The 23,812-nt window shown below is 34.3% G+C and overlaps 1 long non-coding RNA gene across 1 annotated transcript in view; it reads left to right on the top strand.

Moving 5' to 3' along the window:
* The window catches only part of LOC145271361 (uncharacterized), a 63,859-nt gene extending 42,801 nt beyond the window's left edge, over positions 1-21,058 (top strand). Inside the window, exon 2 of the long non-coding RNA XR_013865839.1 lies at positions 19,473-21,058. This is a non-coding gene — a long non-coding RNA (uncharacterized LOC145271361). The remainder of the gene's footprint in view (positions 1-19,472) is intronic.
* Positions 21,059-23,812: the final 2,754 nt, after the last annotated feature.

Genomic DNA, 23,812 nt, shown 5'->3' on the forward strand with positions numbered 1-23,812 from the left:
AAAAGTCATCAATGCATTGTTCTTATTCATGTTGCCTATGAATGTTAAGCTGAAATAGTAACCTGCGCAAAGTCATCAATGCATTGTTCTATTTCATGTTGTCTATGAATGTTAAGCCAAAAATAGAAACCGTGGCAAAGTCATCAATGCATTGTTCTAATTCATGTTGCCTATGAATGTTAAGCCGAAATAGTAACCATACCAAAGTCATCAATGCATTGTTCTAATTCATGTTGCCTATAAATGTTAAGCCGAAATAGTAACCGTGGCAAAGTCATCAATGCATTGTTCTAATTCATGTTGTCTATGAATGTTAAGCCGAAATAGTAACCGTGGCAAAATTATCAATGCATTGTTCTAATTCATGTTGTCTATGAATGTTAAGCCGAAATAGCAGCCATGGCAAAGTCATCAATGCATTGTTCTAATTCATGTTGCATATGAATGTTAAGCCGAAATAGCAACTGTGGCAGTGTCATCAATGCATTGTTCTAATTTATGTTGCCTATGAATGTTAAGCTGAAATAGCAACCATGGCAAAGTCATCAATGCATTGTTCTAATTCATGTTGTCTATGAATGTTTAGCCGAAATAGTAACCATGGCAAAGTCATCAATGCATTGTTCTAATTCATGTTGCCTATGAATGTTAAGCCGAAATAGTAACTATGGCAAAGTCATCAATGCATTGTTCTAATTCATGTTGCCTATGAATGTTAAACTGACAGAGTAACCATAGCAAAGTCATCAATGCATTGTTCTAATTCATTCTGTCTATGAATGTTAAACAGAAATAGTAACCATGGCAAAGTCATCAATGTATTGTTCTAATTCATGTTGTCTATGAATGTTAAGCCGAAATAGTAACCATGGCAAAGTCATCAATGCATTGTTCTAATTCATGTTGCCTATGAATGTTAAACTGACATAGTAACCATAGCAACGTCATCAATGCATTGTTCTAATTCATGTTGTCTATGAATGTTAAGCCGAAATAGCAACCATGGCAAAGTCATCAATGCATTGTTCTAATTCATGTTGCCTATGAATGTTAAGCCTAAATAGCAACTGTGGCAGTCATCAATGTCTTGTTTTAATTCATGTTGTCTATGAATGTTAAGCCGAAATAGCAACCATGGCAAAGTCATCGATGTATTGTTCTAATTTATGTTGTCTATGAATGTTAAACCTAAATAGTAACCATAGCAAAGTCATTACTGCATTGTTCTAATTCATGTTGCCTATGAATATTAAGCCGAAATAGCAACTGTGGCAGTCATCAATGTATTGTATTAATTCATGTTGTCTATGAATGTTAAGCCGAAATAGCAACCATGGCAAAGTCATCAATGTATTGTTCTAATTTATGTTGTCTATGAATGTTAAACTGAAATAGTAACCATAGCAAAGTCATCAATGTATTGTTCTAATTCATGTTGCCTATGAATGTTAAACGTAAATAGTAACCATAGCAAAGTCATCAATGTATTGTTCTAATTCATGATGTCTATGAATGTTAAGCCGAAAATAGAAACCATGGCAAAGTCATCAATGCATTGTTCTAATTCATGTTGTCGGAATTTTAAGCCGAAATAGCAACCATGTCAAAGTCATCAATGTATTGTTCTAATTCATGTTGTCTATGAATGTTAAGCCGAGATAGCAACCATGGCAAAGTCATCAATGTATTGTTCTAATTCATGCTGTCTATGAATGTTAAGCCGAAATAGTAACCGTGGCAAAGTCATCAATGCATTGTTCTAATTCATGTTGCCTATGAATGTTAAGCTGAAATAGTTACCATGGCAAAGTCATAAATGCATTGTTCTAATTCATGTTGCCAATGAATGTAAAGCCGAAATAGCAACTGTGGCAGTCATCAATGTATTGTATTAATTCATGTTGTCTATGAATGTTAAGCCGAAATAGCAACCATGGCAAAGTCATCAATGTATTGTTCTAATTTATGTTGTCTATGAATGTTAAACTGAAATAGTAACCATAGCAAAGTCATCAATGTATTGTTCTAATTCATGTTGCCTATGAATGTTAAACTGAAATAGTAACCATAGCAAAGTCATCAATGTATTGTTCTAATTCATGTTGTCTATGAATGTTAAGCCGAAAATAGAAACCATGGCAAAGTCATCAATGCATTGTTCTAATTCATGTTGTCTATGAATTTTAAGCCGAAATAGCAACATGTCAAAGTCATCAATGTATTGTTCTAATTCATGTTGTCTATGAATGTTAGGCCGAGATAGCAACCATGGCAAAGTCATCAATGTAATGTTCTAATTCATGATGTCTATGAATGTTAAGCCGAAATAGTAACCGTGGCAAAGTCATCAATGCATTGTTCTAATTCATGTTGCCTATAAATGTTAAGCCGAAATAGCAACCATGGCAAAGTCATCAATGTATGTTTCTAATTCATGTTGCCTATGAATGTTAAGCCGAAATAGCAACTGTGGCAGTCATCAATGTATTGTTCTAATTTATGTTGTCTATGAATGTTAAGCCGAAATAGCAACTGTGGCAGAGTCATCAATGCATTGTTCTAATTCATGTTGTCTATGAATGTTAAGCCGAAATAGCAACTGTGGCAGAGTCATCAATGCATTGTTCTAATTCATGTTGCCTATGAATGTTAAGCCGAAATAGCGACTGTTGCAGTCATCAATGTATTGTTCTAATTCATGTTGCCTATGAATGTTAAGCTGAAATAGTAACCATGGCAAAGTCATCAATGCATTGTGTTTATTCATGTTGCCTATGAATGTTAAACTGAAATAGTAACCATGGAAAAGTCATCAATGCATTGTGCTTATTCATGTTGCCTATGAATGTTAAACTGAAATAGTAACCATGGAAATGTCATCAATGCATTGTTCTAATTCATGTTGCCTATGAATGTTAAACTGAAATAGTAACCATGGAAAAGTCATCAATGCATTGTTCTAATTCATGTTGTCTATGAATGTTAAGCCGAAATAGTAACCATGGCAAAGTCATCAATGCATTGTTCTAATTCATGTTGCCTATGAATGTTAAACTGAAATAGTAACCATGGCAAAGTCATCAATGCATTGTTCTAATTCATGTTGCCTATGAATGTTAAACTGAAATAGTAACCATGGAAAAGTCATCAATGCATTGTTCTTCTTCATGTTGCCTATGAATGTTAAACTGAAATAGTAACCATGGAAAAGTCATCAATGCATTGTGCTTATTCATGTTGCCTATGAATGTTAAACTGAAATAGTAACCATGGAAAAGTCATCAATGCATTGTTCTAATTCATGTTGTCTATGAATGTTAAACTGAAATAGTAACCATGGAAAAGTCATCAATGCATTGTTCTAATTCATGTTGTCTATGAATGTTAAGCCAAATAGCAACCATGGCAAAGTCATCAATGCATTGTTCTAATTCATGTTGCCTAGGAATGTTAAGCCGAAATAGCAACTGTGGCAGTCATCAATGTCTTGTTTTAATTCATGTTGTCTATGAATGTTAAGCCGAAATAGCAACCATGGCAAAGTCATCGATGTATTGTTCTAATTTATGTTGTCTATGAATGTTAAACCTAAATAGTAACCATAGCAAAGTCATTACTGCATTGTTCTAATTCATGTTGCCTATGAATATTAAGCCGAAATAGCAACTCTGGCAGTCATCAATGTATTGTATTAATTCATGTTGTCTATGAATGTTAAGCCGAAATAGCAACCATGGCAAAGTCATCAATGTATTGTTCTAATTTATGTTGTCTATGAATGTTAAACTGAAATAGTAACCATAGCAAAGTCATCAATGTATTGTTCTAATTCATGTTGCCTATGAATGTTAAACGTAAATAGTAACCATAGCAAAGTCATCAATGTATTGTTCTAATTCATGATGTCTATGAATGTTAAGCCGAAAATAGAAACCATGGCAAAGTCATCAATGCATTGTTCTAATTCATGTTGTCGGAATTTTAAGCCGAAATAGCAACCATGTCAAAGTCATCAATGTATTGTTCTAATTCATGTTGTCTATGAATGTTAAGCCGAGATAGCAACCATGGCAAAGTCATCAATGTATTGTTCTAATTCATGCTGTCTATGAATGTTAAGCCGAAATAGTAACCGTGGCAAAGTCATCAATGCATTGTTCTAATTCATGTTGCCTATGAATGTTAAGCTGAAATAGTAACCATGGCAAAGTCATAAATGCATTGTTCTAATTCATGTTGCCAATGAATGTTAAGCCGAAATAGCAACTGTGGCAGTCATCAATGTATTGTATTAATTCATGTTGTCTATGAATGTTAAGCCGAAATAGCAACCATGGCAAAGTCATCAATGTATTGTTCTAATTCATGTTGTCTATGAATGTAAAGCCGAAAATAGAAACAATGGCAAAGTCATCAATGCATTGTTCTAATTCATGTTGTCTATGAATTTTAAGCCGAAATAGCAACATGTCAAAGTCATCAATGTATTGTTCTAATTCATGCTGTCTATGAATGTTAAGCCGAAATAGCAACCCTGGCAAAGTCATCAATGTATTGTTCTAATTTATGTTGTCTATGAATGTTAAGCCGAAATAGCTACCCTGGCAAAGTCATCAATGTATTGTTCTAATTTATTTTGTCTATGAATGTTAAGCCGAAATAGCAACCCTGGCAAAGTCATCAATGTATTGTTCTAATTTATGTTGTCTATGAATGTTAAGCCGAAATAGCAACTGTTGCAGTCATCAATGTATTGTTCTAATTTATGTTGTCTATGAATGTTAAGCCGAAATAGCAACCCTGGCAAAGTCATCAATGTATTGTTCTAACTTATGTTGTCTATGAATGTTAAGCCGAAATAGCAACCCTGGCAAAGTCATCAATGTATTGTTCTAATTTATGTTGTCTATGAATGTTAAGCCGAAATAGCAACTGTGGCAGTCATCAATGTATTGTTCTAATTTATGTTGTCTATGAATGTTAAGCCGAAATAGCAACTGTGGCAGTAATCAATGTATTGTTCTAATTCATGTTGCCTATGAATGTTAAGCTGAAATAGCAACCATGGCAAAGTCATCAATGTATTGTTCTAATTCATGTTGTCTATGAATGTTAAGCCGAAATAGCAACTATGGCAGAGTCATCAATGCATTGTTCTAATTCATGTTGCCTATGAATTTTAAGCCGAAATAGCAACTGTTGCAGAGTAATCAATGTATTGTTCTAATTCATGTTGCCTATGAATGTTAAACTGAAATAGTAACCATAGCAATGTCATCAATGCATTGTTCTAATTCATGTTGTCTATGAATGTTAAACTGAAATAGTAACTATAGCAAAGTCATCAATGCATTGTTCTAATTCATGTTGCCTATGAATGTTAAGCTGAAATAGTAACCATAGCAAAGTCATCAATGCATTGTTCTAATTCATGTTGCCTATGAATTTTAAACTGAAATAGTAACCATAGCAAAGTCATCAATGCATTGTTCGAATTCATGTTGCCTATGAATGTTAAACTTAAAAGGTAACCATAGCAAAGTCATCAATGCATTGTTCTAATTCATGTTGTCTATGAATATTAAGCCGAAATAGCAACCATGGAAAAGTCATCAATGTATTGTTCTAATTCATGTTGCCTATGAATGTTAAACTGAAATAGAAACCATAGCAAAGTCATCAATGCATTGTTCTAATTCATGTTGTCTAGTAATGTTAAACTGAAATAGTAACCATGGCAAAGTCATCAATGCATTGTTCTAATTCATGTTGCCTATGAATGTTAAACTGAAATAGTAACCATAGCAAAGTCTTCAATGCATTGTTCTAATTCATGTTGTCTATGAATGTTAAGCCAAAATAGCAACCATGGAAAAGTCATCATGTATTGTTCTAATTCATGTTGCCTATGAATGTTAAACTGAAATAGTAACCATAGCAAAGTCATCAATGCATTGTTCTAATTCATGTTGTCTATGAATGTTAAGCCAAAAATAGAAACCGTGGCAAAGTCATCAATGTATTGTTCTAATTCATGTTGCCTATAAATGTTAAGCCGAAATAGTAACTGTGGCAGAGTCATCAATGTATTGTTCAAATTCATGGTGGCTATGAATGTTAAACTGAAATAGCAACCATTGCAAAGTCATTAATGCATTGTTCTAATTCATGTTGACTAGGAATGTTTAGCCGAAATAGTAACCGTGGCAAAGTAATCAATGCATTGTTCTAATTCATGTTGCCTATGAATTTTAAACATAAATAGTAACCATAGCAAAGTTATCAATGCATTGTTCTAATTCATGTTGCCTATGAATGTTAAGCCGAAATAGCAACTGTGGCAGTCATCAATGTATTGTTCTAATGTATGTTGTCTATGAATGTTAAGCCGAAATAGCGACCATGGCAAAGTCATCAATGTATTGTTCTAATTCATGTTGCCTATGAATTTTAAGCCGAAATAGCAACCCTGGCAAAGTCATCAATGTATTGTTCTAATGTATGTTGTTTTTGAATGTTAAGCCGAAATAGCAACTGTGGCAGTCATCAATGTATTGTTCTAATTTATGTTGTCTATGAATGTTAAGCCGAAATAGTAACCCTGGCAAAGTCATCAATGTATATTTCTAATTTATGTTGTCTATGAATGTTAAGCCGAAATGGCAACCCTGGCAAAGTCATCAATGTATTGTTCTAATTTATGTTGTCTATGAATGTTAAGCCGAAATAGCAACTGTGGCAGTCATCAATGTATTGTTCTAATTTATGTTGTCTATGAATGTTAAGCCGAAATAGCAACCCTGGCAAAGTCATCAATGTATTGTTCTAATTTATGTTGTCTATGAATGTTAAGCCGAAATAGCTACCCTGGCAAAGTCATCAATGTATTGTTCTAATTTATTTTGTCTATGAATGTTAAGCCGAAATAGCAACCCTGGCAAAGTCATCAATGTATTGTTCTAATTTATGTTGTCTATGAATTTTAAGCCGAAATAGCAACTGTTGCAGTCATCAATGTATTGTTCTAATTTATGTTGTCTATGAATGTTAAGCCGAAATAGCAACCCTGGCAAAGTCATCAATGTATTGATCTAACTTATGTTTTCTATGAATGTTAAGCCGAAATAGCAACCCTGGCAAAGTCATCAATGTATTGTTCTAATTTATGTTGTCTATGAATGTTAAGCCGAAATAGCAACTGTGGCAGTCATCAATGTATTGTTCTAATTTATGTTGTCTATGAATGTTAAGCCGAAATAGCAACTGTGGCAGTAATCAATGTATTGTTCTAATTCATGTTGCCTATGAATGTTAAGCTGAAATAGCAACCATGGCAAAGTCATCAATGTATTGTTCTAATTCATGTTGTCTATGAATGTTAAGCCAAAATAGCAACTATGGCAGAGTCATCAATGCATTGTTCTAATTCATGTTGCCTATGAATTTTAAGCCGAAATAGCAACTGTGGCAGAGTAATCAATGTATTGGTCTTATTCATGTTGCCTATGAATGTTAAACTGAAATAGTAACCATAGCAATGTCATCAATGCATTGTTCTAATTCATGTTGTCTATGAATGTTAAACTGAAATAGTAACTATAGCAAAGTCATCAATGCATTGTTCTAATTCATGTTGCCTATGAATGTTAAGCTGAAATAGTAACCATAGCAAAGTCATCAATGCATTGTTCTAATTCATGTTGCCTATGAATTTTAAACTGAAATAGTAACCATAGCAAAGTCATCAATGCATTGTTCTAATTCATGTTGCCTATGAATGTTAAACTTAAAAGGTAACCATAGCAAAGTCATCAATGCATTGTTCTAATTCATGTTGTCTATGAATGTTAAGCCGAAATAGCAACCATGGAAAAGTCATCAATGTATTGTTCTAATTCATGTTGCCTATGAATGTTAAACTGAAATAGTAACCATAGCAAAGTCATCAATGCATTGTTCTAATTCATGTTGTCTATGAATGTTAAACTGAAATAGTAACCATGGCAAAGTCATCAATGCATTGTTCTAATTCATGTTGCCTATGAATGTTAAACTGAAATAGTAACCATAGCAAAGTCTTCAATGCATTGTTCTAATTCATGTTGTCTATGAATGTTAAGTCAAAATAGCAACCATGGAAAAGTCATCATGTATTGTTCTAATTCATGTTGCCTATGAATGTTAAACTGAAATAGTAACCATAGCAAAGTCATCAATGCATTGTTCTAATTCATGTTGTCTATGAATGTTAAGCGGAAATAGTAACCATGGCAAAGTCATCAATGTATTGTTCTAATTCATGTTGCCTATAAATGTTAAGCCGAAATAGTAACTGTGGCAGAGTCATCAATGTATTGTTCAAATTCATGGTGGCTATGAATGTTAAACTGAAATAGCAACCATTGCAAAGTCATTAATGCATTGTTCTAATTCATGTTGACTAGGAATGTTTAGCCGAAATAGTAACCGTGGCAAAGTAATCAATGCATTGTTCTAATTCATGTTGCCTATGAATGTTAAACTGAAATAGTAACCATGGCAAAGTCATCAATGCATTGTTCTAATGCATGTTGCCTATAAATGTTAAGCCGAAATAGCAACCATGGCAAAGTCATCAATGCATTGTTCTAATTCATGTTGCCTATGAATGTTAAACATAAATAGTAACCATAGCAAAGTTATCAATGCATTGTTCTAATTCATGTTGCCTATGAATGTTAAGCCGAAATAGCAACTGTGGCAGTCATCAATGTATTGTTCTAATGTATGTTGTCTATGAATGTTAAGCCGAAATAGCGACCATGGCAAAGTCATCAATGTATTGTTCTAATTTATGTTGCCTATGAATGTTAAGCCGAAATAGCAACTGTGGCAGTCATCAATGTATTGTTCTAATTTATGTTGTCTATGAATGTTAAGCCGAAATAGCAACTGTGGCAGTCATCAATGTATTGTTCTAATTTATGTTGTCTATGAATGTTAAGCCGAAATAGCAACTGTGGCAGTCATCAATGCATTGTTCTAATTTATGTTGTCTATGAATGTTAAGCCGAAATAGCAACCCTGGCAAAGTCATCAATGTATTGTTCTAATTTATGTTGTCTATGAATGTTAAGCCGAAATAGCAACCCTGGCAAAGTCATCAATGTATTGTTCTAATTTATGTTGTCTATGAATGTTAAGCCGAAATAGCAACTGTGGCAGTCATCAATGTATTGTTCTAATTTATGTTGTCTATGAATGTTAAGCCGAAATAGCAACTGTGGCAGTCATCAATGTATTGTTCTAATTTATGTTGTCTATGAATGTTAAGCCAAAATAGCAACCCCGGCAAAGTCATCAATGTATTGTTCTAATTTATGTTGTCTATGAATGTTAAGCCAAAATAGCAACCCCGGCAAAGTCATCAATGTATTGTTCTAATTTATGTTGTCTATGAATGTTAAGCCGAAATAGCAACTGTGGCAGTCATCAATGTATTGTTCTAATTTATGTTGTCTATGAATGTTAAGCCGAAATAGCAACCCTGGCAAAGTCATCAATGTATTGTTCTAATTTATGTTGTCTATGAATGTTAAGCCGAAATAGCAACTGTGGCAGTCATCAATGTATTGTTCTAATTTATGTTGTCTATGAATGTTAAGCCGAAATAGCAACCCTGGCAAAGTCATCAATGTATTGTTCTAATGTATGTTGTCTATGAATGTTAAGCCGAAATAGCAACCATAGCAAAGTCATCAATGCATTGTTCTAATTCATGTTGCCTATGAATGTTAAGCCGAAATAGTAACCATAGCAAAGTCATCAATGCATTGTTCTAATTTATGTTGTCTATGAATGTTAAGCCGAAATAGCAACCATAGCAAAGTCATCAATGCATTGTTCTAATTCATGTTGCCTATGGATGTTAAGCCGAAATAGTAACCATAGCAAAGTCATCAATGCATTGTTCTAATGCATGTTGTCTATGAATGTTAAGCTGAAATAGCAACCATAGCAAAGTCATCAATGTATTGTCTTATTCATGTTGTCTATAAATGTTAAGCCGAAATAGCAACCATGGCAAAGTCATCAATGCATTGTTCTAATTCATGTTGCCTATAAATGTTAAGCCGAAATAGCAACTCTGGCAAAGTCATTAATGCATTGTTCTAATTCATGTTGTCTATGAATGTTACGCCGAAAATAGCAACCATGGCAAAGTCATCAATGTATTGTTCTAATTCATGTTGTCTATGAATGTTAAGCCGAAATAAGATGGTATTTTTTATTACCATCTTTGGTGGAAAATGTTTTTTGTATAATTCTTAAAAGAAAAGAGCTTAGTCTTAGTAGCATTAAATGTTACTAATCATTATGATTCCATTCCATTCAGGGTTGTGGAGGCGGATGGTGAAAGTCCGACTCTTACTCTTTGAATTCCTAATATGCAGATTCCGACTCCTTTGGTGTCTTAGACTCTGACTCTCGACTCAGACATCCAACTCCTTGACCACTATATGGAAATCAATTCTGCAAATCCATATACCAGCCTCCCACACCTATTCAGCATTTTATAATTACTTTTCATGCATATCATTTTATATGTTTTACATTCACTTGTATGATAAATATACTCACATATACACTCTACCAGCTTCATTTATTTATTTAACGTTAACTCCAAACAAGGCATATCACCACTTGGACAAAAAAGGCTACTTTTTGAGACCATGTCTAGGAAAGATTAACAAGATGTCGGTTTATGTTACACTGAAACGTCTGCATATCAGTACGACCAGGAACGCAGGAAGTGAATTCCAAAGTCCAGCTGTTCAAGGGAAGAAACTATTAGAATAGAAACCTTTTTGACATCTAGAGACCTCAACAGTGAAAGGGTGAGATCTTATTGCTAAACTGGTTTGTCGGAGATATGTACAGGGTACAAGTGCAACGAGTTCATCAGAACACATTGCACAGAGATGCAACATTGTGATGATAGGAAAAGAGCTGAAGCTTAGTTGATAAAGTGGGATTAGATTGACAATTCTTTTAAAACCTATCCAGGAGGAAGAGATTAGTGGTAGGTGCACCAGCCCAGATGTGGAAACAATACTCCATGCATGAGTGAATGGTGGCCTTGTAGAGGTACGGGATATCCTCAGGTGGGAGTAGTCTTTTAGCTCGATAGAGGGAACGCAGCAGTGTTGCAGCAGTCTTTGCAATGTCCTCTATGTATTTGTTCCAGTTCATATTGCCCACAAAGTAAAATATGGTAAAATAGTACCAAAAAAGGAGTTTAAAGGTAGAATTCTCAGGTAGGGTGTTTTTTTTTTCATCGATATAAGCAGTTTGAGAAGTGCCTTGTAATTGTTAAAGCAGAACAGTTTAGTTTTGCTAGCATTAAATATTACCATCCATTCGCATCCCTATTCACCTATGGTCTGAGGTCATTTTCTAATGATTTTTCCATTGTCTTAGATTTATTTACATCTTTTCTTCCCTAATGCATGTTATAGAGCATTGTATCATCAGTAAATATACCCATCTCGGACACAATATTATCTGGGAGGTTGTTTTTGAATATCAGGAATAATAATTGTCCAAGGATCGACCCTGAGACACTCCCGCATTAATGTTATGTTGCTTGGATGTATGTTCATCAATGAAAACCTATGTGCTTCTATTGTCTAAGATGAATCTAATTATATTTAGTATACGTCCAGTTATGACGTACAATTTAATTTTCATTAGCAGCCCTTTGTGCCAGACTTTATCAAAAGATGTGGATGTATCATGTATCGCAGACATGAGAAGGGATGACTTTTACAACAATGTGGCTTTAGTCCTCATAGGGAAATTTGGGAGGGAGTTGTTTCGGTAGTATCGGGCACACTGTTGGGTTCATGAACAATCTGAGGTCATAGGCAATGGCAAAATCATAACAGAATGTCCCCTCATCATCTGTCTTGTTCGAGTGGGTCAGCCCTTCCACATTATGGACATTGAAGTCACCGCAAATGTGAATGTAAGCTGAGTGATGAGCAGACGGGATGTGGTCAATTTTCTCAGATATACTCTTAAAGATAGTAACTCCGCTGTTGTGGGGGCGATAGAGGGCAAATATAAATGCGGTGGTGTAAGCAAGTGCAACCCAGAAGCACATATGAGGTAAATTAGGGTCTTCTCTGGAGATATCTCTACCACAACGCTCTGATCTCCTATCTGGCATCAATTGAAATGAATGGCTCTCGTCTTGGGGAGGTTCTGGGCTGGATAAATGGTTGGATCCTTCTAGCGCTCTAGTACATATCTCACTGCTGATGCAATTCTCTACATGAGTAAGAGTCAAGTACATCCAGAGATGGAGTACTGTTGTCACATCTGGGCAGGAACTGCTGGAAACCTTTTATCATACTTCGACAAAGTTCAAAATAGACTTCGTAACCTGGTGGGGGTGCCTTTTTCTCTTCTCTACAACCTCTTCCCTCAAAAGAGACATTACAAGCCTGTCTTTACTCTATCACTATTTTCATGGCAGGTGCCTGTCTGAGCTCCAATCTATGCCCCCCCTCCATTGCTAAACTTTCATGAAAAACACTCGTCTAGCTGAAACCAGTATCAATAATTTCCCCCACTCTTTTTCTGTCCCTAATTCTAAACATAGATTTCATGAACAAAGCTGCTTTCTTAGAACTTCATACCTGTGGAACTCTCTTCCATTTGCCTGCTTTCCAGCTAACTACAATTTGATCATATTCAAGTCCAACATAAACAAAGTCTTGATGAGCCACCCCCTTAAGTAATCCAATTTACCAAATTTCCACTACTAACGATTACTAGGATATTGTGCCATTGACTTGTGTACACTCATTAACCATTATCCTCGATTGACCTTTGGGCCTTGATAAGTGGTGACTCCTTTGTAAACAAAAAAAGGAAGATGTAAAGGGCTATAGTGCCATGGGTTGCTTCTTATTGATTTATGCCCGTTATTTTTTTGGGTGGGAGAGATAAGATGGTGATTCCAGATTGATCCAAAACTAATCCAATTGCCAAATTCCATTTGGCAATTCCACTAGATAACTTTCAGACTACAATCCGATTGTTATCCAATGTAATCTATAGTGATCTCACTCAAAGACAGAACTTTCATTGATCTTGTGAGACATCACAACCAAAACGAAAACAGCTGTCTAGACAAGATTTGCAGTGATCTGACAGACCAAAATATCTTGATGAAGTGGAAGCATTACAGTACAGTACAAAATATGAGATATCTCCAAAAATAAAAGCAAAACCATACAAAAACTGCTAAATTGTGCAAACCATTGCTTATGAAGCAATTAATTTATTGCTTATTCACCAAACCTATTTTTCCTGCTCTTATTTACTTTTACTGCTTCCCTCTTTTTTTGGAAATCATAATTTATCATTCTATGACTAAGTGTAATGATTAAATATAAGACATATACTGGCCACATGTATATTGTTACTGATGCATGTTACTAAAATAACTGGCACAAATGCTATTTCTAAATGTCTGCTTTAAAGGGATAATGCTTTGCCTCCAAGACGCCGTCCTGTCTGTTTTGCATGATAAACATTAAAAATCCTTATACTCTTACATCCTCCCCAAATCCCTGTATATCTATATTGTATATTAATGCTGTATTTTTGTAAGTATATCATCTCTCCTGTTTCAACTGGACAAAAAACCAATTGATCTTCTCCCCAAGCTGATATAAAATCACATACTTTGCATGTACCTTGGGAGGAGGGTTTAGCTTCCGGTCATAAACTTTAGTAGGCTGACCTTTTCAAAATCGATAAATACTAAACATCTATAGATTTCTATTGCTAAGGGATGCATTAACTTAACCTCTATTTATACTCTAAAGAATATCTATAAAATAGATAACTAATAGCCACAGTTTGTACTCAGATTATAAGTGATCTGTATTAACTAGCAACTATATATTTCTTTCATTAGATGGGATAAAGTACTGGTGATTATCTTTACTTGAAAACTAACACCTAAAGCACATTTCGAAATGCACCCTAATCCTTATACTATAATTTTCCATATTCACCTTTAATCTACAACTCACACTCATGCATACCTCCTTTAAAAACGTAACCAATCTTAATCCTATTCTGAGGAGTATAACTTCAAAGCAGATACTAATTCTTTGATACTAACTGTATCAATCCTCACTATCCATGCAACCAGGTGCAGGAAAAACTCTCTCAGTACTGATAGACCAGTAGATCTGGTTAGGTCATCCATCTCGGATAAGGAAAACTCCGATTTGTAAACCTGTGCCACTGATCTCATATGTCTTAGCACCAAACAGGGGAGGGAGGCCTCCTCATTCCTGGACAACGACCTCCCTAGAGCTGGTGACTTGATCAAATCACCGGTTTGCAAAACTAAAGTGCTTAAGGAGTAGATAGGCTCTGCCTATCTATACTCCATATTCCTTCTTTGCCTATTAGCCAGGAGTAGAGGTGTGGCCATAAGGACTCATTAGAGATGCGCAGTACTAACTAGGGCAATGAATGCCGTCCCCTACATTTGCCTTATTCCCTTCTTCTATAACTGGGCATCTTGGGGGTGCTTATTTACCATATATGCTAACATGATTGGACTGGGCCACTCCTGTCGGACAAGTTTGAGGGTACCGGTTTGAGAGTTGCTGGTTGCTGTTTCCAACTGACAGTACAGAAGTCCTTTAATAGCACTTAGAGCGGCTGTTCTATCATCAATTGTGTAATATCGGGATATTTGTAGTGCCATGTCATGCATGTAAAGGCACTCTGCACTCATCTCTGATTAGCGTTCCAAAGACCACATTCTTGTGGATGAGGAGTCGGCTGATGGTCTACTCGTGTTGCATGATGGTACCTATGCACATGCGTTTTGCCTAGCACCTCAATCTAGATTTGAAACTACAAAATAGAATGAAATGACAGCTCAATCAAAAAAAATGTTCAAACCAGTCACACACTCATGCCTCCTCCCTTGAGACTTGCATTTACACATATCTAAGGACTTAGAACTAACTTAGAGGATGTAGAATCATTTCTCCTAGCAAACTCCCCAGATATCTTAGCATTAAGTGAAACTAATTTGCACTTCTCCATCCCCTCTAACATCTTTAACCTTTAACATGTCTGGTTATCTTACACTTTGCTGTAAGGACTTTAACAGGAACAGACTTGGAGTCTATATTTGTAACACCCTCTCCATGTCTAGGGAATCTAAACTAGAATCAGGTGACCAGGCATTCATGTGCTTAAAACTAAATTTACAACATAGCGTTAGCTACCTGTATTTTCTTTATTGGTCTCCATCCAGCCAGGCTATAATCAATCATGTCTCTTACAGCATAGATGTAACACTCTCCCTTGACACTAGCGCCAAAATACATGTATTTAGTGACTCTAAGTGACAGAAATTTGCTTGGCTTCTCTAACTTCACTGACACAGCTAGTAGCATTATCCATAATTTTGCTATATCCCATTCCTTGACACAGGCAGTAACATCCCCGACCCGTCTCCCAGATCGCCAGAATCAGCAAGCCTCACTTGTGGATCTATTTCTGACAAGAGATCCTGAGGATCGTGTAACAAATGCTGATTGCCCACTTAACTCTCGACCCCAAGTTGAAGAGTCATTGCTCAAAACGACAACATACTAAAATAAGGCTGACTGGGATGGGGAAATATATTCTCTCTTCCTGCAGAATAATGCACAAATGAGATTACTCAATGGTTCAAAGCAGCAATTGAAGCATATGTTCCTACACGGAAGTTCTATAGCAAACCCCACCCTCCCCAATGGCTTACTTCTACTTGCGCAGCTGCCATTGCTCAGAGGCAACATGCATACTGTAGATTTATCCAGCATAATCCTGTACAAACAGACAAAGTATATAGAAGCTAGAAGTAATTGTAAGAAAGAAGTAGCAACAGCTAAGAGTGGATATACTGAAACCACCAGGAAATGCATTGAAGACAAGAGAAAAATCCAGTTTGTTTTTGATGGCTGTACAACTGAAGAAAATAATATTAATGCAGTTGTGCCCCAGAGCTTTTGCTATTCCTGATATTCATGAATGACATTCCTGATAAAATTGTGTCCGGGATGGGTATATTTGCTGATAAAACTATACTCTACAATAGATATGATGAAAAAACGAATGCACACAGATCGAAGTCAAATGCAGAAACCTTAGGATATGACCTTTTGATTTGTAATGGAATCAGGGTTGCGGAGTCGGAAGGAGTTGGAGGTTTTAACTGGAGTCGGAATCAGATTTCTAAAAGTACAAGGAGTCGGAGTTGGAATTTTTTATCTGACTCCTTAAGTCCAATGAATTTATTTTTTTACATGGTTTTCCTGTTTGGTTTTACCATTTTTTTTAATTACATTTTCTAACCAAACAAGGCACATTGGCACTTTGATGTAGGGGGCTGCTATCAGGGATCTAAGTTTCAGGGATACTATGTAGGGAGTTTAGCAGCAAGATTTCTGTTTGCATTACACTTGAACTTCTGCATGTCAGTAGAGTTAAGGAAGCAGGAAACCGGAAGAGAATTCCAAAGTCTAGCAGTTCTGGGGAAGAAGCTATTAGAGTAGGAGGCTTTCTTACACCTAGGGATCTCTACTGTGTAGAGGTGGTACTTTGCTGCTTGTCGGGTTTGTCGGGGGTATTTTCATCGAGGAGGTACAAGAGCTTGTAGTTCGTCAGCGCATCCACCATTAAAATACTTGTAAAACAAGCAGAGGGGTGCAACATTTCATCAATAGAACAGAGGTTGAAGTTTAGATGACACTTCAGGACATATCAGGTTGGCGACTCTCTTTAGAACATTATCCAGAAGCAAGAGACTAGTAGCAGATGCACCAACCGAAATGTGCAGCAGTACTCGATACATGGGCGAATGGTGGCTTTGTAGAGGTATAGGATACTTTCAGGCGTAAGTAACTTTCAAGCACGATAGAGAGAGCCCATTTTCTTCGCAGCAGCCCTGGCAATGATCTCAATGTATTTATTCCAACTCATGTTCCCTGTGAACGTTAAGCCAAGGAGTTTGAACGGAGTACTTTCAGGTAATGTATCTTTAGCCATAACTATTGGTGGTTGGTAAGGTTTCATGTAATTATTAAAGGAAATGAGCTTGTCTTGGCAGCTTTGAACATTACCATCCATTTCTGACCCGATTCCACTACAGAGTGAAGGTCTTCCTCTAGGGTTTCCGCCATTGCCTTAGATGTGTGCTCATTAGTTTTCCTCACGTGCCTGCTATAGAGCATGATGTCATCGGCAAATATACCCGTGTCAGAGACAATTTTATCCAGTAAGGATCGATCCCTGAGGTACACCTGCATTTATATTATATTGTTTGGACGTATGCCCATCGAGGACAATCTGGATTCTTCTCTCATTTAAGAAGGATTTAATTGTTAAGTATTTGTCCATAGATTTTATTTTTATGAGAAGACCATCGTGTCATACCCTGTCAAAAGCCTTAGATATATATAGGGCTACTGCCCTCCCCATCCCCTGCCTTATTCAGTGCTTGGTATATACATATATATATGTTTTGTAGCCAGTCAAAAGTGCCAATGGCAGGTTGGTTAATGACAGTTTTTGTTTGTAAGCCTTTTTACAAATTTTTTCTTACTCTCTAAAGCAGAAATTGTATATTGTGGTAGACACTAGTTTTATAGAAGTAATCTGCTTGAGAATGAAGTTAGCAAAATGTTGTTTACATTTAAATTTTGGCATGATGGTATTGTCTGACAATCAATGATCAGGAAGGTAATTCAAATGAAAGTTCTAAACAAGCAGTAGGAAATATTCTGGCATCTACAAACTTCTACACTTAAGCTGTTCCCAAGACTTGATATTGCATTTAACATTCAACTTTTTACAGATCATCTACTGGAGATATTTACACATATTATATTGCGCTATATACTAGTCATCTCCCAGCAGAATCTTACACTTCAATGTATCACACTCTCTATTTTGGCACTTGCTGAGGTCACTATATATGTGTGTATCTTACAGCAAATTAGGAAAAAAAAATACTGATAACATCGGTTTAAATCAACACAGAAAACCAGTCTTTAGTCATTTATCTGGGACTCTCTTCAGCTTTTGTTTTTCTCCCCATAAATTTATGGGGCGATATAAACAAAGATTGGAGACACCAAACATAAATGTGTTGAATTTGAGATTTACCAATAATTTTCTGATCCTCTGTAACATATTTATGAATTAATATTAAGCTCTTTTCTAAGATTTTCTTTTTAGTTGCCTACTTTGCTTCCACCCCCATATATATATATATTATTTTTAATCAACCCATCTTTCAGTAAATAAAAACTTCCTTTAATAGCGTTGGAAACGAAATTATTTACATTTCTTCATCAAATTTATCGCATAAATCTCCATCAAAAAGGTTAACATAATTAAGTTTATTTGTTGTGTAAAATTTATATCAAACAATTATTAAAAAATGAATGTGTCACTTATTTCTCGACTTTCAATACCAATTCAAAAAAGGTGACAATTCATTTATATTTTAGTAGTTTTCCCTCAATTTTTGAACTGACGAAAAAGAAAAGATCGAATTAGACATTCCTGTAAACATTGTTTGTATTTGTCTTCCATTTTCTTTGTTCAAATACCATGTTTTTTTTATAATTCTAATTTTCCATTACTGAAAGTTAAAACATCTTGAGCTTAGAAAAATTTATTTTATACCATAAAACTATCTTAAAACAAGAAACCAGTTTTATAACGCGCAATGACTACAGAATATTTATGTTAAAGAAAGACAATTTGGGTTAAGCAACAAAAATCCTTAGTGTTTTAAAACTCTCTTAAAATATAAATTATAATATACATTACACAAATTGTTTGTGCACAATTTTTTTAATTCATATTTTATATTGATAAAATATAGGTATTTAGAATTATTACATGGTTTTTATTTAATTTTGTGTTATATTTATTATATACATAACCATTCGGCTGTTCACGTCTTTGAACTTTAGTTTTTTTTAAGTTGTAACCTTTCTTCTGCATAGAGCTGTATTCATAAATCTAATAAAATGAATATAATAATCTAAATGAAACTCATGGGAAGAACTAAAAGGTTTAGAATGAGTTAAATCAACCTCATCATATTATCTGCTCTAAAAACATTGATTTATTAATGATCCACACTGAAGTTAGTGATACCAGAAAAGAAATGTAGATATATTGAAGACGAACATAGATATTAACCATGTACCCTAAAAGAAATTTTTTTTTTAACAAAAGATAATACTCGAGATATAACATATTTCTGTAAATAAAGTATCTATTACAGATTGTTGAACATAAAATAAACATTAGTTTGGTTAAAGTAATTTTAGTTTAGTAAAACAATAACTTATTTGATGTTGTGTTAATGTATTCTTTATTTACAGATAAAATGTCTGAGATACAAGAAAAAGCGTTATCCTGCGAATTCTGTGGATCTTCATTTTCTACAAAATCAAGTTTGATTCGACACAATCGTATACACACTGGGGAAAAACCATTTTTCTGTACAATATGTGGATCTTCATTTGCTGACAAATCAAATTTAACTATTCACAATCGTATACACACTAGAGAGAAACCATTCTCATGTGAAACATGTGGATCTTTGTTTTCTACATCATCAAATTTGACAAGACACGTCCGCATACACACTGGAGAGAAATCGTTTTCTTGTGAAACATGCGGATCTTCATTTTCTCAAAAATCACATTTGATTGAACACAATCGAACACACGATGGGGAAAAATCATTTTCATGTGAAATATGTGATTATTCTTGTTCTACAAAATCAAGTTTGGTTCGGCACAATCGTATACACACTGGGGAGAAACCATTTTCCTGTATTATATGCGGATCTTCTTTTGCTGATAAATCAAATGTCAACATTCACATGCGTATACATACTGCAGAGAAGCCATTCTCATGTGAAACTTGCGGATCTTCATTTTCTACAAAATCAAATTTGATAAGACATATTCGTATACACACTGGTGAGAAATCGTTTTCTTGTAAAATATGTGGATCTTGCTTTACTGATCATTCAAATTTGACTATTCATATGCGTACACATACTGAAGAAAAACCATTTTCCTGTGAAACATGCGGATCTTCATTTTCCATAAAATCAAATTTGATAAGACACGTTCGTATACACACCGGGGAAAAATCGTTTTCTTGTGAAACATGTGGATCTTCTTTTTCTCAAAAATCACATTTGATTGAGCACTATCGAACACATGATGGAGAGAAATCATTTTCTTGTGAAATATGTGAATATTCCTGTGCTCGCAACTCACAGTTAAAGGTACACATGCGTGTTCACACTGGGGAAAAATCATTCTCATGTGAAATATGCGGTTCTGCATTTTCTGATCGATCAAATGTTAAGGTTCATATGCGCGTTCACACAGGGGAGAAGCCATTTTCATGTGAAATATGCGGATCTTCATTTTCTACATCATCAAATTTGAAACGTCACATGGGTAGACATACTATCAGCTATTAAACCTTATTGATTCGTTGTGTGTTTTTCTTAGTCTTTAACACTCAGGGCTACTAACTCATTTGTTTCATCATCACAAGTCACTTTGCGAATGAATAATTTGAAAGGAATTACAAAAAACACTGTATTCATCAGATGACAAATATAGGAGTTTCGAGATATTTCGCTGAATAACACTATACAGCCGTTGATAAAATAACTCATGAAAGAGCACACTTTTTGAAGTGACAAATTATTGTTTGAAGTTAACAGTTGATCTTTTTGAATATTGATACTAAAAGTAACATGGAAAAGTTGGTGGTGTTTTCAACAAACTTGTGTTGCACAAAAGCAACAGAAACAATTTGAACAACAGAGAAATGCAATACAAAAGCTTGGAATTGTCCAATTTATGATACCAACAACAACAAAATTAACAACAATTCAACCTTCAATATCAAGTATGAAAACAGCAAAACATTCAAGAAATATTTTAAAAAAGCAACTGAAAAAAGAAATAGCCTTTTCATGTTGACTAAAAATTCATGGATATTATAAAGCAGGAAGAAGAATATTTTGTTTACTCTGCAGAAAGAGTATAATGTGAATTACAAGAATTTAAACAAAAGATATGAAAATGTTTTTAACTTTTGTTCAAAGATTTACAAGTAAAACAAAAAATAATTCGCTCTAGACTATTGTCACTTCTAGAGAATGATGCAGACATAACAGCAAAAAAGTTACTGAAGAGTTTTAAAAACTAATAAAATTATAAAGTAATAATAAAAATATTGGAAATAAATAGTTTATATTCAGCGTGTTAGAAAACAATTTCAACTGTAAATAATGTTTAATTGTAAAATATACAGAGAAAAATCATACTAAAGTATGTGATTTTTCAAAAACAAAAACTATGTTTGTAACTGCAAAGAACATATAGCAAGTGTATGTAAGAGAAAAATTGAAAATATTTCATTCAATTGCATCAAAAAAACAAAGTAGTAAATATGGCAAAAACATGTAGACATGGAATGTTATAAAATTATATTGTTATATTCTTATTATATACATTTTTTATTCTTATTATTGGACAACGGAAGTGATTTGGCGATGATTAGTAACTTGGAATAAAATAGGTCGACCTCATTTACAAAGTACCAATAGAATAGACAGGAAAAATGTTAGATTTTTAACAAACAATTTTTTGACAATAGGAAATAAAATGCAAATATTAATATCTCCTATTAACAGGACATAAAGCTAATTCATTCAGTATAAATTCATTCAGTATAAATTCATTCAGTATAAATTCATTCATTGTTATTCAACTTAAGAGAAAAACAGAAATTTGCAAATCAATAAAATATAGAAATATTTTCAGGACTTGGATGTTATGAGAGAATTGAAATACAAGTTTTCCAAGCAAAAAAGGGGCATTATTTTCGTCATTAGAGCTTTTTAAATTCTCAAAAAAAAAAAAAAATTGGAGTGATTGAATAGGTTTATTATTTTGATTTTTATAAAAGACCATAGTTACCCAATTCATATTCCAGTAGATACATTTTCTAAATTAAAAAATATTTGTCAGAGTAATGTGTGCAAGTGAACGTGGTTGAACAATGCATGAAATATTTAACAATACATACAAAGGGTTATACAGCTAAAAAAGACTACCTTTTATTTTGAAGGTAGCTCCAAGTTTGTTCCAAGAAATAGTGGATATCATGTTGGGTTGGATTTCATGGAGGAATGTTTGAACGATATTCGCATCAAGAGTAATATATGAAGAAACATAAGCACCATGTTTGACAAATATCCAGAAGGATACAAGAATATGTGTTTATGGCTTTGTTAGAGATATGCGATTTTTGCTTGGATAAAATATAATAAAGAATAAAGAAACCCCAACGCTATCAATTGTGAAGCCATAATAAATATGATGCACCAGACAGTAAAATGAAAGTACAAACATTCCAATTTGATAACTCTATTGAATATTTCATTAGATAAAAATAAACAATGATTGTTATAGTAAACATAGGTGAAAACTGAATCGATGGAGTATTGTTATATGCATTAATTCTGACAGGAAAAAAATTATAGTCAAATTGAAAAAGGATTTAGCTATAATTTTTGCGGTTAACAAGTTCAATAGGTATATTTATTTTCCAAATGCATCATAAACCTCTTCTGTCAATTATTTCATCAAACAAGGATTACCGATTTATACTACAGACGGAGTATCATCTTATTTAATTCTGATTTCAAAATAGTATATTTGTGCATGCTGATGGGTTATCAAGATTGATACCAAAGACCCAGAATTATTGGGAGACTCAGTGACGGAAGAAAAAGAAATCATGAAAATTTTATTAATGAAGTACTGGTTATGCTTGAAGATATGAAATCATTGCATTACATAAGAAGAAAAAAAAGAAGGTATTTCTGTTTTCTATTTCTGATGATACCTACTGTATTCATAGAGTAGTCACTCATTGTGTTCAAATAAAAAGAATTTTAAAAGACATTCATTTAAGTCCTAGAATGTCTACAATGAAGGCATTGAGATGAAGTTAGTCATATTGTCCTCGGTAAGTCTAGGATGTTGATAATGTTAAATGTTGCAAAGGTTATCAATATGCAGTCAAAGCACCACCAGTAAAACTCAACCCTGGCCTAAAACACCATTTCACATTGATTATGCAGACAACCCAAACAAATATCACAATTCAGACAGCCACCAAACAAAACCAATTCGCCTCCTCCTTTAAGGCTCACATTCACAAATATCCATGGGTTTAGAAGTAATCCAGATGATGTACAATCTTACCTCTTAGAATACTTTCCCCAAACTTACACTCCTCAATCTCCTCTAACTACTTTAACATGACAAGATACCACCCTCTCTGCTCTAAGGATTTGGATAGATATATTCATGGACTTGGAGTCTATATTCATAACACTCTCCCTTTAACTAGAGAACAATGATTTGAATCAGATAACCAAGCTTTCTTTCGGCACTGAATTAATTACTTATATTTTCTTTACTGTTCTCCCTCATCAGGATGTACCCTAATCGATCATCTCATAGTATAGATGCAGCACTCTTCTTAGATAGTAATGCCCAAATACATGTGTTAGGTGACTAAAAATTGGCTTGTTTTCTCTTGTTGCACAGGTTCAACTAGGCATCCTACTTATAGCTTTTCTATAGCCCATTCCCTCACACAGTAATGTTCCCAA

Source organism: Euprymna scolopes, chromosome 46 (genome assembly GCF_053919585.1).
Source record: "Euprymna scolopes isolate OS-2025 chromosome 46, ASM5391958v1, whole genome shotgun sequence".
NCBI classification, from domain to species: domain Eukaryota; kingdom Metazoa; phylum Mollusca; class Cephalopoda; order Sepiida; family Sepiolidae; genus Euprymna; species Euprymna scolopes.